The 14523-nt window shown below is 52.1% G+C and overlaps 1 long non-coding RNA gene across 1 annotated transcript in view; it reads left to right on the top strand.

Moving 5' to 3' along the window:
* Positions 1–214: 214 nt before the first annotated feature.
* LOC144248597 (uncharacterized) overlaps positions 215–14523 on the top strand; it is a 66254-nt gene continuing 51945 nt past the window's right edge. The window contains exon 1 of the long non-coding RNA XR_014956965.1: positions 215–287. This is a non-coding gene — a long non-coding RNA (uncharacterized LOC144248597). The remainder of the gene's footprint in view (positions 288–14523) is intronic.

Below are 14523 nucleotides of genomic sequence, written 5' to 3'. Positions count from 1 at the left end.
GCTGTTCTCCTATAGACCTACCTTGTCTGGTCAAAAAACAAATCAGTATTTTATTACTGGGTGCAAACTTGGGGAAGATTTTATTCATCATCTCTCAGTGGGACATTAAAGCTCCAATTTCCCTTTTCTGGAACACTTTGAGAGACAATATTACTTCTGTAATTTTTATTACAGGCATTTTTATCTTTTTGAAGAACCAAAAAGACTGCATGCGTGTGCCCTTCATATCCATCCTCTGCCTAATACAGGACAGGAGAAGAAGGCTGCAGAGCTTCCTACACTGGGGTGTAAGTAGCCAGTATGAATAGAAGACTGGGCTAGGGAATTAGGACGGTTTGCTTGGGTTTAAAAAGCTTGAATGGCACTTCAGGACATTTATGTCAGACATGGTTTGTTTTTATTACCCTTTTTTTAATTAAAAAAAAAAAAAACAAACACGCACACAAAAAAAACCACAAACCAAACCAAAACAAAACCCTAATCCATCCCTGCTGCTGCGATGTGGGACCAAAACCCGCGTTCCCTGCGCTCGGAACAGGTGAGGGGTGGAACTAAAGCCCAAAGGATTTTCTGCTCAGTGACTGTAGCTGAGTTTTATTGGGAGCTCTCTGGGAAATCTGGCACATCGTTCGGGGATGTGGCCGTGAGGGGAGCGGAGCCCAGCTGCAAACAGGCAGTGCCGGAGCGAGAACCTCTGCAATGCAAACCGGGCTTTCTTCCGTGGAATCCCGGCTGTGTGCTGCCCCAGGGCCTTTGTACAAATAGCGTCACCGGAGCTGCACGTTCCTTGTGATGTGGATGGGATTTAGGGGGGGTTCAATAAAAAGGAGATGCAAAATGAGGGAATTGCTTTTACGTGTAACTATTCTTGTCCTAGAGGAGCCATCAGCTCTGTCCCGAGAGCTGAGTTACGAGTGTGTGTGTTGAAAGAGCCGCAAGCCTTTAGGGGCTGCAGTTTGTGTGCCCTGTGCTGAGGTGCCCTGAGGAAATGTGTGAGCCGGAGGGAGCCGGGGCCGGGCGGAGGGAGCCGAGCTGTGGGAATGGGCGAATGGAGGCGGGTGCGGGCGGGACTAGGCGAGCGTGGGCGAAAGCGGCCGAAAGGGGCCGAGGAGGCGAGCGGAGCCGAGCTTTGCCGAGTTCAGCCGAGGCGAGCCGAGCTTTGCCGAAGAGGCGAATGGAGGCGAATGCGGCCGGAAATAGCCGAGCGTGGCCGACAGTAGCCGAAGCTGGCCGAGGAGCCGAGTGCAGCCGAACGGAGCCGAGCTCTGCCGAGCGCAGCAGCCCGGGCAGGGGGGGCGCCGGGGCGGAGCCGGGGCGCTGGGAGGATCCCCTCCTGTCCCTCTCTCTACCGCTCCATCCTCCTGCCCGTATTCCCCTGAGTATACCCTCTCTTTCCCCCGTTTCCGTGTCCCCCCCAAACCCGGCTCCTTCCTGTCCTGTCCTGTCCCTGCCCCGCTGCTCCGTTCCATTCCCCCTCTCTCCCTCCTCTGTGCCCCGTCCCTCTTGCTGCCCTGCCGGCCTTTCCCTTCCCCGCCCGCTTTCCTCCGCAGCCCGACCTCCCTCCCCGCTCTTTCGCATGTCCCGCTCTCCCTCCTCTCTTCCCGTCGCCCCTTCGCTTCTTTCCCCCGCAGCCGCGGGGCTCGGGGCGCCGGAGAATAAAGCCCCGAGGGCCGGAGCCCGGCGCCCCCCGGGCCTTGCGGGAGTCCCCGCACGGGGCCGGAGCTCTCGGCGGATCCCCCGCGCCGCTCGGACCCCGCCCCGGCGCTGCCGGACCTGCGGCTCCGCCGGCATCGCGCTGCGAGCGGCCCCCGCTCCGTGCCGTGCCGGCCGTGCCGCGTCCCCGCCGCCTCTGCCGCTCCCTCTTTCTGCCCCTGGCCCGCGACAGCGAGGCGGGGCGGGAGCTTCGAGCCTTCTGGGGGCTGCCCCCCCTTTCTTGTTGCGGCGGAGTCCCTTTCTGGGGGATGGAGGTGTGGGAAGGGCTGGAAGGGAGTGCTGGGCTGCTGTCCGGGGCAGTTGGACTCGTCCTGTGCCTTCTTCGGGGGTCAGGGTTAGGGGCTGAAGACTCGGGGCTCTGATGGCATTTGGGGCACCCCAAGGTCCCCAGGAGAGGGACGCACACTGCGGTGGAGGAGCGGGTGGGTGGCGAATGAGGGGAGGGGGTCACGCTGGGTGCCGTCCCGCAGAGGGACCCAAAGCTGCCCCAAAATTCCCAGGGAGGGGTGTGTGTAGAATACCAAAACCTGGCAAGTGTTTCGTTTTTATAGCTATTGGTAAAGAACAGGAATCTATGGCTAAACTCATTTGGAAAGAAGCCCTCTCTCTATCCACTCATTTGTACCCACGAATGTAGGAAACTCTGACTGGGGACGGGCAGTAGTTTTGAAAATCATGCCCTAGCGTTTTTCTCTAGGAACGAACCAAGCGAGTGCCCTGAAACCAGCGGAGCAAGGGGCTGAAGGGAACAGAAAGGGCTCCCGGCACCTTTTGCCTCCGTTCTCAGCTATTCCCCAAAACGTGTCGCAGTCCTGGAAGAGGCGTTTGCCATGCAGCCTGCCAAAATAAAGACCTGTCAAATCCTAGCTCTGCCTTTTGTTTAACGTGTTCTTACTTCCTATTTATGTCATCACAGAAAGCAAGGAAGGAAGAAATGTGACTGGTTCCCACTATTGCTCCGTGCAGGCATTTTTAAAGGCTGCTGTACTTCTATCCTCTTTTTCCCCTCCAAGCTTGACTTTTCCCCTCCTTTTTCGAGGTCTGCTGCTTTGGGTGTCCCAAGGAGGGCTGAGTTCCTCGGCAGGGGTCTTAGGAATTGGTGCTGATTCTGCTTTTTGCGAAGGTGTATCAAAGTGTGCCAGCAAAAGGACTGTTTTCTCCAGGGGAAAGCTTTCTCTCAATGACCATCAATGCATGTACGTGCTTTAATCGTGTACCCAGATGGATTAAGAAAAGACAACACCCGTAGCAGATTTCCAATGGATCAGTGTCTGTGAGAAGTGGGCTGTGTGCTGGAGATGGAGAGACGCTGTTGGAGGGTGGCAACAGCGGCAGGTGTGAGCTGATGTGAGGATGATGAGGGCTCAGAGCAGCCCCAGGTGTGAGCTGTGAGGATGAGGAGGAGGGGCGGCTCCTGCCGGGGGGAGGTTATTTTAGGGCGAGGGTTTGTCCTTGCTGGCTTTTGCACGGAGCTGCTGGAGGAGAGGAGTTTTTGGGGGGCTCCCGGGGCTGTCTCCTGGAAGGACGGTGGGCGCTTCGGACAGGGTCCGGGGAATCCCCTGGATACATACTTGGGCACGTGAAGCATTGCTCAAAGGAGGAGCCGAGGGACAAACCTTTGTGCCGAGAAGCAGCAGCCGAGCAGGTGAGCCGGTGCGCCTTTATAACGGGGACTTTTCCCCTTTCCCTTTGAAATTTCGTCATCCTGAGGTTGAATTGGAGGGGGCAGTCCTGTTGTCCCCCCTTTTAAGGGGTTTGGACTGAGGTAAAAAGCCCCCTTTTGCCATCGTTTGAGGAAAGCCGCTTCTTCTCTTCTAGAGGACGCGATTGAAGGGAAGCCTACGTTTCTGTGCCCTCGTTGGGGTGAGGTGAGCGCCGGAGCGTGGCGTCAGAGTCGGGGCTTCAGAGGAAGGGAGCTGCAGCCGTGGCAGCGCTGGCAGGGCGGGGGTCGGGCTGTGCCGCTGCATTCGGGGCGCTTCTTCTGCCCCCGGCCCGGCAGCGAAGGGTCCGGCGCGGAGCCCTGCCGGCAGTGCCGGGGCTGGCCGGGGCGGAAGGGGAGCTGGGCGCGGCTGGGCTGCCGCGGGCCCGCCGGAGCCGCGCCGGTGCGAGCCGTGCGGAGCCGAGCGGAGCTTTGGCCGGGCCGGCGGGCGGGGGAGGCGGCGCGGGCGGGGCCGGTGCCGGCCGGTGCCGCCGCTCCGTCCGCTCCGGGCGCGGGGCTCGGGCGCCGCCGGGGCCCCCCGGGCCCGGTGCCGGCCCCGCCGGGCCGGGGGCAGCGGGCGGGGGTCTGCCGGCGCGGCGCCGCCTCTGCCTGCCGGAGGAGCCGCTTTCCTGCCGGAGCCGCGCTGCGCCCGGGGCCGGGAGCGCGGCTCCGCATCTTCCAGCCTCCCTCGCTGCGCTGCTTTTGAGGCGCTCCTGAGGAGCTCCTGGGATCGGTGGCTTTTGATCGGCGTCGCTGTAGGAGAAGGGCCCCGGGCGCTTCTTGGTTGTTACCGTTCTTGCTTCGGCTGCTCATGGCAAGGTTTTTGTTTTTGGGTTGAGTGTTGTTGTTGGATTTATTTTTGATCGGTTCTTAGGTTTTTTAAGGATGCGTTTCTAAAGGTTTACACTGGTTTTTATGGGTCGGAGCATGGAGTAGAGGGTCGTTTTTCAATTCGGTTGTGGAGGCTTTTATTAGCGCGAGGGCGTAGTATTTGTTTTGCTGGGCTTGAGGGAGTGCCCTGGAGTTAATCGGTGAGGTTTTTTTTAATATTGATGAATGCATTCTTGTTTATTACACTATAGGGGTTTCATTCGTTTGGCTTATTTGATTGCCGTGTATGTTTCATTGTTGCAGAGAACTTGGGAGATATTGTTTGTGGTTACATATCTCTTTTGGCGACGTGTTTCTTTCTAGGTGGTATTTGTGTTTTGATGGTTTGAGGCAATTTTTGTTTCTTGAGTTAGGAATACTTATTTTGTTGTTGTTAATTTAATTTTTTTTTGTTGTTGTTGTTTGATGTGTTTGGTTGTTGTTTTTATTGGTTTTATTTTTGGGAGCATGGGCATTTCCACGGTGGATCTCTTTAGGTGTTTATTTTATTTGGGGGGTGAATTTTTTGTTTCTTCGTGGTTCCCATATTTTTATATCTGTAATTATTTGGTGGGTTTTTTTAGTTAATTTTATAGAGCATTGGGTTCTCTTTATGAGTTAAAGTAGTGGTAGAGTTTTGGTTATTATTTTTTTTAGAATCGTTGGGAGTCTCTTGTATGGTTTGGAGTATGGTAAGTTAGTTGGCTTTTTTTTTTTTCCTTTAGAGTGGTTTTTGTGATTTGCTGTGTGGGTGTCTATAGGGTTTTTAAAATGTTTGTTTCGTTTTTGTGACGTGATAAGAGCTGCTAGTGAAAGGAGTGTAGTGCAGGTTTTTTTTTGCTGGTAGTTGTTTGGCTGGTGGAGCCTTTCTGAATTTTTTGGACGGTATTGGTGAGAATTTGATGCTGTTTGTTTTGGCATTTTATTTTTAGGAATTCGATTATAACTGCAGTGTTTTAACTATAACTCTGATGAAATAGAACACATGCATAAACATGATAATGGGAATATGAAACTTCAATTTTAAATGTAAATGGAAAACATATACATTAAACATGTAACATAAATAATGCTGTCCATTACAATTAGGTATAACCTTGTTTGATATGGAGTATTTTATATGTTTATATGCATATAAATATCGATTATAAACATAAATGTCCATACAGAAATGTATAATTAATACATGTGGATATATGAATATTACAAAACAATAGGAATCAATACAGTACCTAATGCGTATTTTACTGTATGTGTCTTATTATAACGCATTTCATGTCATAAATACTGTATATCGAAATATAGTATCTCAATATGTTGTGATAGAATAGATGAGTACTTGTAAAAATCAAAAATAGAAGTATAGAAATATTTAAATATAATTTAGAATAAAGGGGATTTTTATTTTCGATTTGGTAGTAGGTAGGGGTTTTATTATTAAAATTATGACTAGAAATAAAATAAAATTAGAAGTCTTTGTATAGAAATATATCCTAAATACGTTAAGATCTATATGAAAATTCAAAGGTAAGTAAATATAAGTATTAGCAGTGTGTACGAAATAGAATTTAAAAAAATAATTTATCTATCTCGCTACCTTATTATATATATATAAAATATATTTATAAATACATCTATATAAAGTAGAAGTTCAAATGTGACTATAATGATGAAAAAAATATAAAAATATTCGAAAATCGTTTAAAGAAAGGGCTTTTTTTGTTTTTATTTGGTTGGAGGCAGGGCTTTAATGGAAAAGATATGAATATATATTTTAGTTTGATATCATTCTAAATATGGAAATATATAATCAATGTCTACAGGTGTATATATAGAAATATAAAATAGAAATAAAAATGAGTATTAGGAAGAGAGAGACTATAGATAGCATCATACTTAAATCTACATTTAAAATATACATTTGAATATAAATGCGAAAAATAGAGATACATTTAAATGGAGTTTAAATAAAGGGTTTTGTTTAAAAGATTTTTACTTGGATAGAGGCAGGGGTTTTTTTTAAGCAATATAAACCTTTTAGAAATCTAAATCTAACTATAGAAATATATAAGCAATCTAATAAGATATGTATAAAAAAATAAAATGTAATAAAATCTAATAGGAATAAATGTAAGAAATGATAAAAATACAATTTTCCATCAATATCCATTACAAATCCGACTGTGAGTATAAATCTGAAAAATATAAAAACAAACCCTGTTGCAATGCAGTTTAAGAGGAAAGCTTTTTTCTTTCGGTTCCTATCGGGTCGCAGGCAGGCTTTTTGTTCCGTTCTTTCCCGCGCGGACGCTTTGGGGCGTTCGCTGCCGAGGCCGTGCCGGCGGGGACGGCGCGGTGCTGCCGCCGTGTGGGCAGAGAGCGGTACTGCAGCCCGCCGCCCGCGGCCGCCATCTTGGGAGTGGCGTGGCGCGGCCTCGCTTGACCTTCTCGAGAGGGCGCGAAAACGAGGACGTTGAAATTCGAGGACCCGTGTCTGTTTTTTACACTGCCTGAATTGCGCGCAACGCCGGCGCCCCCCGACGGGATTTTCCGCGGCGGTTCTGGTGCCGTGCACACGGGCTGTGGGGTCAGCAGCACCGCGAGCGTGCGGGTTTTTGGCGGGAGCCGACAGGCATGGGCGAAAAACGCCTCTCTCCGTCAAGGTCCCCACGGGCCGCCATCGTGTCGCGGACCCTCTGGACAAGTGCTGCCGCCTTGTGGGCACAGGGCGGTACTGCAGCCCCCCAGCCGGAGCCCGGCCGAAGCGGCGGGAGGGGCGAGGGGCGGGAGCGAGCGGCGAGCGGGGCGGTGTCTGTGAGTGAGGGGAGGGCTGGAGGCGGCTCCGCGGGCCGAGGGCGGCCGGGGCCGGTGCCGGCCGGCGCCGCCGCTCCGTCCGCTCCGGGCGCGGGGCTCGGGCGCCGCCGGGGCCCCCCGGGCCCGGTGCCGGCCCCGCCGGGCCGGGGGCAGCGGGCGAGGGTCTGCCGGCGCGGCGCCGCCTCTGCCTGCCGGAGGAGCCGCTTTCCTGCCGGAGCCGCGCTGCGCCCGGGGCCGGGAGCGCGGCTCCGCATCTTCCAGCCTCCCTCGCTGCGCTGCTTTTGAGGCGCTCCTGAGGAGCTACTGGGATCGGTGGCTTTTGATCGGCGTCGCTGTAGGAGAAGGGCCCCGGGCGCTTCTTGGTTGTTACGGTTCTTCCTTCGGGTGCTCGTGGCACGGTTTTTGTTTTTGGGTGGAGTGTTGTTGGATTTCTTTTTGATCGGTTCATATGTTTTTAAAGGATGTGTTTTTAAAGGCTTCCAATGTTTTTTCTGGGTCGTAGCATGTAGTAGAGGGTAGGTTTTTAATACGGTTGTGGAGGCTTTTATTCGAGCGAGTGCGTAGTATTTGTTTTGGTGGGCTTGAGGGGAGTGTCCTGGAGTTAATCGGTGAGGTTTTTTTAATATTGATGATTGCATTCTTGTTTATTATATTATAGGGATTTCGTTCATTTGGCTTATTTGGTTGCCGTGTATGTTTTATTGTTGGAGAGAATTTGGGAAATATTGTTTGTGGTTACATTGCTCTTTTGGCGACGTGTTTTTTTTTTCTAGGTGGTATTTGTGTTTTGATGGTTTGAGGCAATTTTTGTTTCTTGAGTTAGGAATACCTATTTTGTTGTTGTTAATTTAATTTTTTTTTTTTTTTGTAGTTTGATGTATTTGGTTGTTGGTTTTTTTTAATTAGTTTTATTTTTGGGAACATGGGCATTTCCGTGGTGGATCTCTTTAGGTATTTATTTTATTTGGTGGTGATTTTTTTGTTTCTTCGTGGTTCCGATTTTTTAATATCTGTAATGATTTGGTGGGGTTTTTTAGTTAATTTTATAGAGCATTGGGTTCTCTTTATGAGTTAGCGTAGTGGTAGAGTTTTGGTTATTATTTTTTTTAGAAACGTTGGGGGTCTCTTGTATGGTTTTGGAGTATGGTAAGTTAGTTGGCGTTTTCTTTTCTTTTTAGTGGTTTTTGTGATTTGCTGTGTGGGTTTCTATCTGTCTTTTTTAAAATGTTTGTTTCGTTTTTGTGACGTGATAAGAACTGCTAGTAAAAGGAGTGTAGTGCGGGTTTTTTTGCTGGTAGTTGGCTGGCTGGTGGAGCCTTTCTGAATTTGTTGGACGGTACTGGTGGGAATTTGATGCTGTTTGTTTTGGCATTTTATTTTTAGGAATTCGATTATAACTGCAGTGTTTTAACTAGAACTCTAATGAAACAAAACAAATGCATAAACATGAAAATGGGAATATAAAACTTCAATTTTAAATATAAACGGCAAACCTATAAATTAAACATGTAACATAAATAATGCTATCCATTACTATTAGGTATTATATTGTTTGCTGTAGAGTATTTTATATGTTTATATAATATAAATATCCATCTAGAAATGTATAATTAATATGTGTGGATATATGAATACTACAAAACAATAGGATTCAATACAGTACGTAATGCGTATTTTACTGTATGTGTCTTATTATAACACATTACGTGTCATAAATATTATATCGAAATATAGTACCTCAATATGTTGTGATAGATAAGTACTTGTAAAAATCAAAAATAGAAATATAGAAATAATTAAATATAGTTTAGAATAAAGGGGATTTTTATTTTCTATTTGGTAGTAGGTAGGGGTTTTATTATAAAAATTATACTATACAAAGCAGTTAAAAGTAAGTTGTACCATATCGAAATACTTGTGCTGCAAAAAGCTGATCTATGAATGTGAACGTCAATATTATTGTCCCCTCTATAGCATCCGACGACTGTGTCGGGAGAAAGAGGGTGAGCATCGGGCTCGCAACAGGCGGAGGGCGGGCAGGGGGACGCGGGCACTTCACTGTTTTTGCGCGCCCTCCCCACTCCCCGCCACCGAGTCGCCTCCCCGCCGCGTCGCCGCCGCTCCCCGATCCGAGCTGCTAGCGCGGAGTCCGCCTTTGCCGCCCGGAACCAATGCCGGGCTGCGCCTCTCCCCTGCCCCGAGTGCCGACGGGCGGTTGCAGTTCGGGCTCTGCGGGGCCCTTTTCGCCGGGAGCCGGGCACGAGCACGGGCCGAGAAGGGGACAGGGGGTCTCCGAGCGGGACCCGGGGCGCCCGCGGGCCCTTCGAGCAGCGCGGGCTCCGCCCCATGCTGCCACGGGCCCGGCCGCGCAGCTCCCGAGCCCCGCCAATCCCGGCCCGCCTTTCTCCGCCCTGTCCAATCCCGGCCGCCCTTCCAATCCGGGCGCGGTTCCTGCGATTTCGGCCCGCTCAGTCGCGGCCCGACTCCTCAGCCTGGCCCCGCTCCCCCGTGCGCTTGAGGCGCCGCTCCCGGCGCCGCTTTGGGAGCCGGCGGAGCGCTATCCCTGCTGCCGCAACCTCGGCAGGCGCTGGGGCCGGGAAGGGCGGGCGGGAGCTCCCCGTCAGGCGCCGGCCGGGATTTCTCCCAGGGAAACGGGCTGACGGCGGGGAGCGGGCGGACCCGGCCCCTGCAATGGCGGCGGCGGGAGCGGCGCGTGAGGGGAGCGCGGGGTGGTCGCGAGCCGAGCGCGGCGGGAATGGGCGGGCTCGGATTGGTGGGGCCGGCGCTGCCTCGGGTTGTGATTGGCTGGCTGGCCCGGCTCTGAGGCATAAGTAGCGTGCGTGGGGGAGGCGGGGGCGTCAGTTCGGCGGCGGGGCTGGAGGCGACGGGAGCTGCGGAAGCGCGTTCCGAGGAGGAGCGCCGCTGCGCCGGGACGGGTCCCCCGCGGCTGCCGATCCGAGGAGCGCTGGTGAGCACGCACGCGACTCCCGCGTCTGCCTGCGGCGGCGTCCGGGGGCCGGCGGTGTCCAGTTGTTTGCGCCGCGCCCTGCCCGGCTCGGGCGGCCAGAGGCTGGTGCGGGGCCTGGCGTGGCGCAGGGGGGACCGGCTGCTGTCACTGGGGAGTAGCCCTTTCGCGCTTTCTGGATTTAAAGTAACATTGAGAATACTGGGAATAAAGCCGGTTGTTTGCTTTCTTACTATTTGATTTTGATTTTACTTAATAATTTTATCTATATTGCATTACTTCATTGTTTTGTTCGTTTTATTAAGTTTAATTTGTTTCTGTTTGTTTTCTTTTTCCGATTTTGATTTAGTAAGGGTTGTGCGGCTGGGGCTGAATCACGGGTTGTGAGGTCACCGGAGACATAAAGGCTCAGGGTGTGGAATAAGGACTTTGGCACGAGTCAAGCCCAAAACAATGTGGAGCAGTGGAAATGCTGGGGCTGGAGTTGGATAAATGCCCTGGGAGAGGGGCATGGAGCTGCAGTGCAGGGCCTGCAGGAGATGCCTGGGGGTTCCCAGCCCCTGCCCCGTGGAACCAAGCAGAGGCTGAGGATGTGGGGGCTCGGAGGGTTCCAGGGCCCACGCAGCAGCACAAGGGCACCTATTGGGATGTGGGAGCAGGGGCCCGGTGGCTATTCCCAGCCCCTGGGGCTGCCTGGGGGAGGTGAGGGGGCCTTTGGGGAGGTGCTCGGCTGAAACCCAGGCTGTGGGGGAAGGTAGATGTTTGGCTTCAGGGCTCAAGGGTCCCTAAAGTTGGGATCCCATTAGGGTGGGTGGGATAGCTGCAAGAGGCATTGACATTATGACACTAACTGATTTCTGCCCTTATCAACAGCTCCAAGCAGCAGTGAGAAGCAGGAGCAGCTTTTAGATGCAGGCAGTAGGAAGCTGAGGAGCTGGAGCTGAGGCAGCAGAGCCGGAGGACACAGAAATGTGGTAGGGTTCGGGGTAAAACCCCTGTGCAGCTGGGATAGGGAATATGGAGCTGGGATGGGAATTGCATGGCTGGAGCTGAAATTGCTTCAAGGGCTCTGATAGAGAGTGTAGAGCAGTTACTGGGGGAGGGATGGTTAGGATGGGGCAGGAATATGGGCTCAAGAGCTGAACTGAAACCATACAGAGCTAAAGCAAAAGCAAAGATCCTGCCCTGAGAGCCAGAAGCAGTGTTACGTAGCACTGCTGGGAAGGTGTTGAGGAGGAAGTGAAACGGAAGAGATGGCAGTGAAATAAAGCTTGTGGGTGAAGAGCTGAAATCACTGGGGCTGGGAAAGGGGATTTGTAGGGCGGCTGCTGTAATCACTGCAGGGCTGGGAAAGGGGGCTGCACACTCCATAGGATCCGAAGGGCTGGCACAGCGACTGTGGGGTTCTTGCTGCCACATCCCTTTTATGCCTCTGACATGGATGCTGGGGCTGGGCTTGTGACTGAAACTAGAACAGGATGTGTAGTGCGCACGTGGCGGGTTTAACATTGCGCCTGAAAATCCCGGCAATGCAGTGATATGTTCTCGGTCTGCGACGGCACCTGTGGGGCTGGGGGCAAAGTCACTGTGGGGCTGGCAAATGGACTGTGGGGCTGGGATTGTGTCTGAAAATTGTAAAAGAACTCTATTGCTGAGAGCGGGGTTCTGGGCTTTGAATTGAAATAATACAGGCTAGGCACAGTGGCTGGGCATTTTTGGGTAGGAGCTGAAATCACTGCAGGACTGGGATATTGATTCTGGGGTGGGCTTAGACACCCTGGGGCACGAGCTGAAGTGTTGCAGAGCTGCAGCCAAGGCCAAGATCCTGCACGCTGAAGATGGAGAAAGGCACAGCTGGAGCTAACGAAGAGAGCTGGCAGTTAAATAAAGCTTGTGGGTGAAGAGCTGAAATCACTGGGGCTGGGAAAGGGGATTTGTAGGGCGGCTGCTGTAATCACTGCAGGGCTGGGAAAGGGGGCTGCACACTCCATAGGATCCAAAGGGCTGGCACAGGGACTGTGGGGTTCTTGCTGCCACATCCCTTTATGCCTGTGACATGGATGCTGGGGCTGGGCTTGTGACTGAAACTAGAACAGGATGTGTAGTGCGCACGTGGGGGCTCTAACATTGCGCCTGAAAATCCCGGCAATGCAGTGATATGTTCTCGGTCTGCGACGGCACCTGTGGGGTTGGGGGCAAAGTCACTGTGGGGCTGGGATTGTGTCTGAAAATTGTAAAAGAACTCTATTGCTGAGAGCGGGGTTCTGGGCTTTGAATTGAAATAATACAGGCTAGGCACAGTGGCTGGGCATTTTTGGGTAGGAGCTGAAATCACTGCAGGACTGGGATATTGATTCTGGGGTGGGCTTAGACACCCTGGGGCACGAGCTGAAGTGTTGCAGAGCTGGAGCCAAGGCCAAGATCCTGCACGCTGAAGATGGAGAAAGGCACAGCTGGAGCTAACGAAGAGAGCTGGCAGTTAAATAAAGCTTGTGGGTGAAGAGCTGAAATCACTGGGGCTGGGAAAGGGGATTTGTAGGGCGGCTGCTGTAATCACTGCAGGGCTGGGAAAGGGGGCTGCACACTCCATAGGATCCAAAGGGCTGGCACAGGGACTGTGGGGTTCTTGCTGCCACATCCCTTTTATGCCTCTGACATGGATGCTGGGGCTGGGCTCGTGACTGAAACTAGAACAGGATGTGTAGTGCGCACGTGGGGGCTCTAACATTGCGCCTGAAAATCCCGGCAATGCAGTGATATGTTCTCGGTCTGCGACGGCACCTGTGGGGCTGGGGGCAAAGTCACTGTGGGGCTGGCAAATGGACTGTGGGGCTGGGATTGTGTCTGAAAATTGTAAAAGAACTCTATTGCTGAGAGCGGGGTTCTGGGCTTTGAATTGAAATAATACAGGCTAGGCACAGTGGCTGGGCATTTTTGGGTAGGAGCTGAAATCACTGCAGGACTGGGATATTGATTCTGGGGTGGGCTTAGACACCCTGGGGCACGAGCTGAAGTGTTGCAGAGCTGCAGCCAAGGCCAAGATCCTGCACGCTGAAGATGGAGAAAGGCACAGCTGGAGCTAACGAAGAGAGCTGGCAGTTAAATAAAGCTTGTGGGTGAAGAGCTGAAATCACTGGGGCTGGGAAAGGGGATTTGTAGGGCGGCTGCTGTAATCACTGCAGGGCTGGGAAAGGGGGCTGCACACTCCATAGGATCCAAAGGGCTGGCACAGGGACTGTGGGGTTCTTGCTGCCACATCCCTTTATGCCTGTGACATGGATGCTGGGGCTGGGCTTGTGACTGAAACTAGAACAGGATGTGTAGTGCGCACGTGGGGGCTCTAACATTGCGCCTGAAAATCCCGGCAATGCAGTGATATGTTCTCGGTCTGCGACGGCACCTGTGGGCCTGGGGGCAAAGTCACTGTGAGGCTGGGATTGTGTCTGAAAATGGAAAAAGAATTCTATTGCTGAGAGCGGGGTTCTGGGCTTTGAATTGAAATAATACAGCGTAGGCACAGTGGCTGGGCATTGGTGGGTGGCAGCTGAAATCACTTCGGAACTGGGATATTGATTCTGGGGTGGGCTTAGACACTCTGGGGCACGAGCTGAAGTGTTGCAGAGCTGCAGCCAAGGCCAAGATCCTGCACGCTGAAGATGGAGAAAGGCACAGCTGGAGCTAACGAAGAGAGCTGGCAGTTAAATAAAGCTTGTGGGTGAAGAGCTGAAATCACTGGGGCTGGGAAAGGGGATTTGTAGGGCGGCTGCTGTAATCACTGCAGGGCTGGGAAAGGGGGCTGCACACTCCATAGGATCCAAAGGGCTGGCACAGGGACTGTGGGGTTCTTGCTGCCACATCCCTTTATGCCTGTGACATGGATGCTGGGGCTGGGCTTGTGACTGAAACTAGAACAGGATGTGTAGTGTGCACGTGGGGGCTCTAAGATTGCGCCTGAAAATCCCGGCAATGCAGTGATATGTTCTCGGTCTGCGACGGCACCTGTGGGGCTGGGGGCAAAGTCACTGTGGGGCTGGGATTGTGTCTGAAAATTGTAAAAGAACTCTATTGCTGAGAGCGGGGTTCTGGGCTTTGAATTGAAATAATACAGGCTAGGCACAGTGGCTGGGCATTTTTGGGTAGGAGCTGAAATCACTGCAGGACTGGGATATTGATTCTGGGGTGGGCTTAGACACCCTGGGGCACGAGCTGAAGTGTTGCAGAGCTGCAGCCAAGGCCAAGATCCTGCACGCTGAAGATGGAGAAAGGCACAGCTGGAGCTAACGAAGAGAGCTGGCAGTTAAATAAAGCTTGTGGGTGAAGAGCTGAAATCACTGGGGCTGGGAAAGGGGATTTGTAGGGCGGCTGCTGTAATCACTGCAGGGCTGGGAAAGGGGGCTGCACACTCCATAGGATCCAAAGGGCTGGCACAGGGACTGTGGGGTTCTTGCTGCCACATCCCTTT

Source organism: Lonchura striata, chromosome 8 (genome assembly GCF_050655825.1).
Source record: "Lonchura striata isolate lonStrDom1 chromosome 8, ASM5065582v1, whole genome shotgun sequence".
NCBI lineage: Eukaryota > Metazoa > Chordata > Aves > Passeriformes > Estrildidae > Lonchura > Lonchura striata.
Note: the sequence above shows the minus strand (reverse complement) of the source record. Positions and strands in the feature narration are given on the sequence as shown.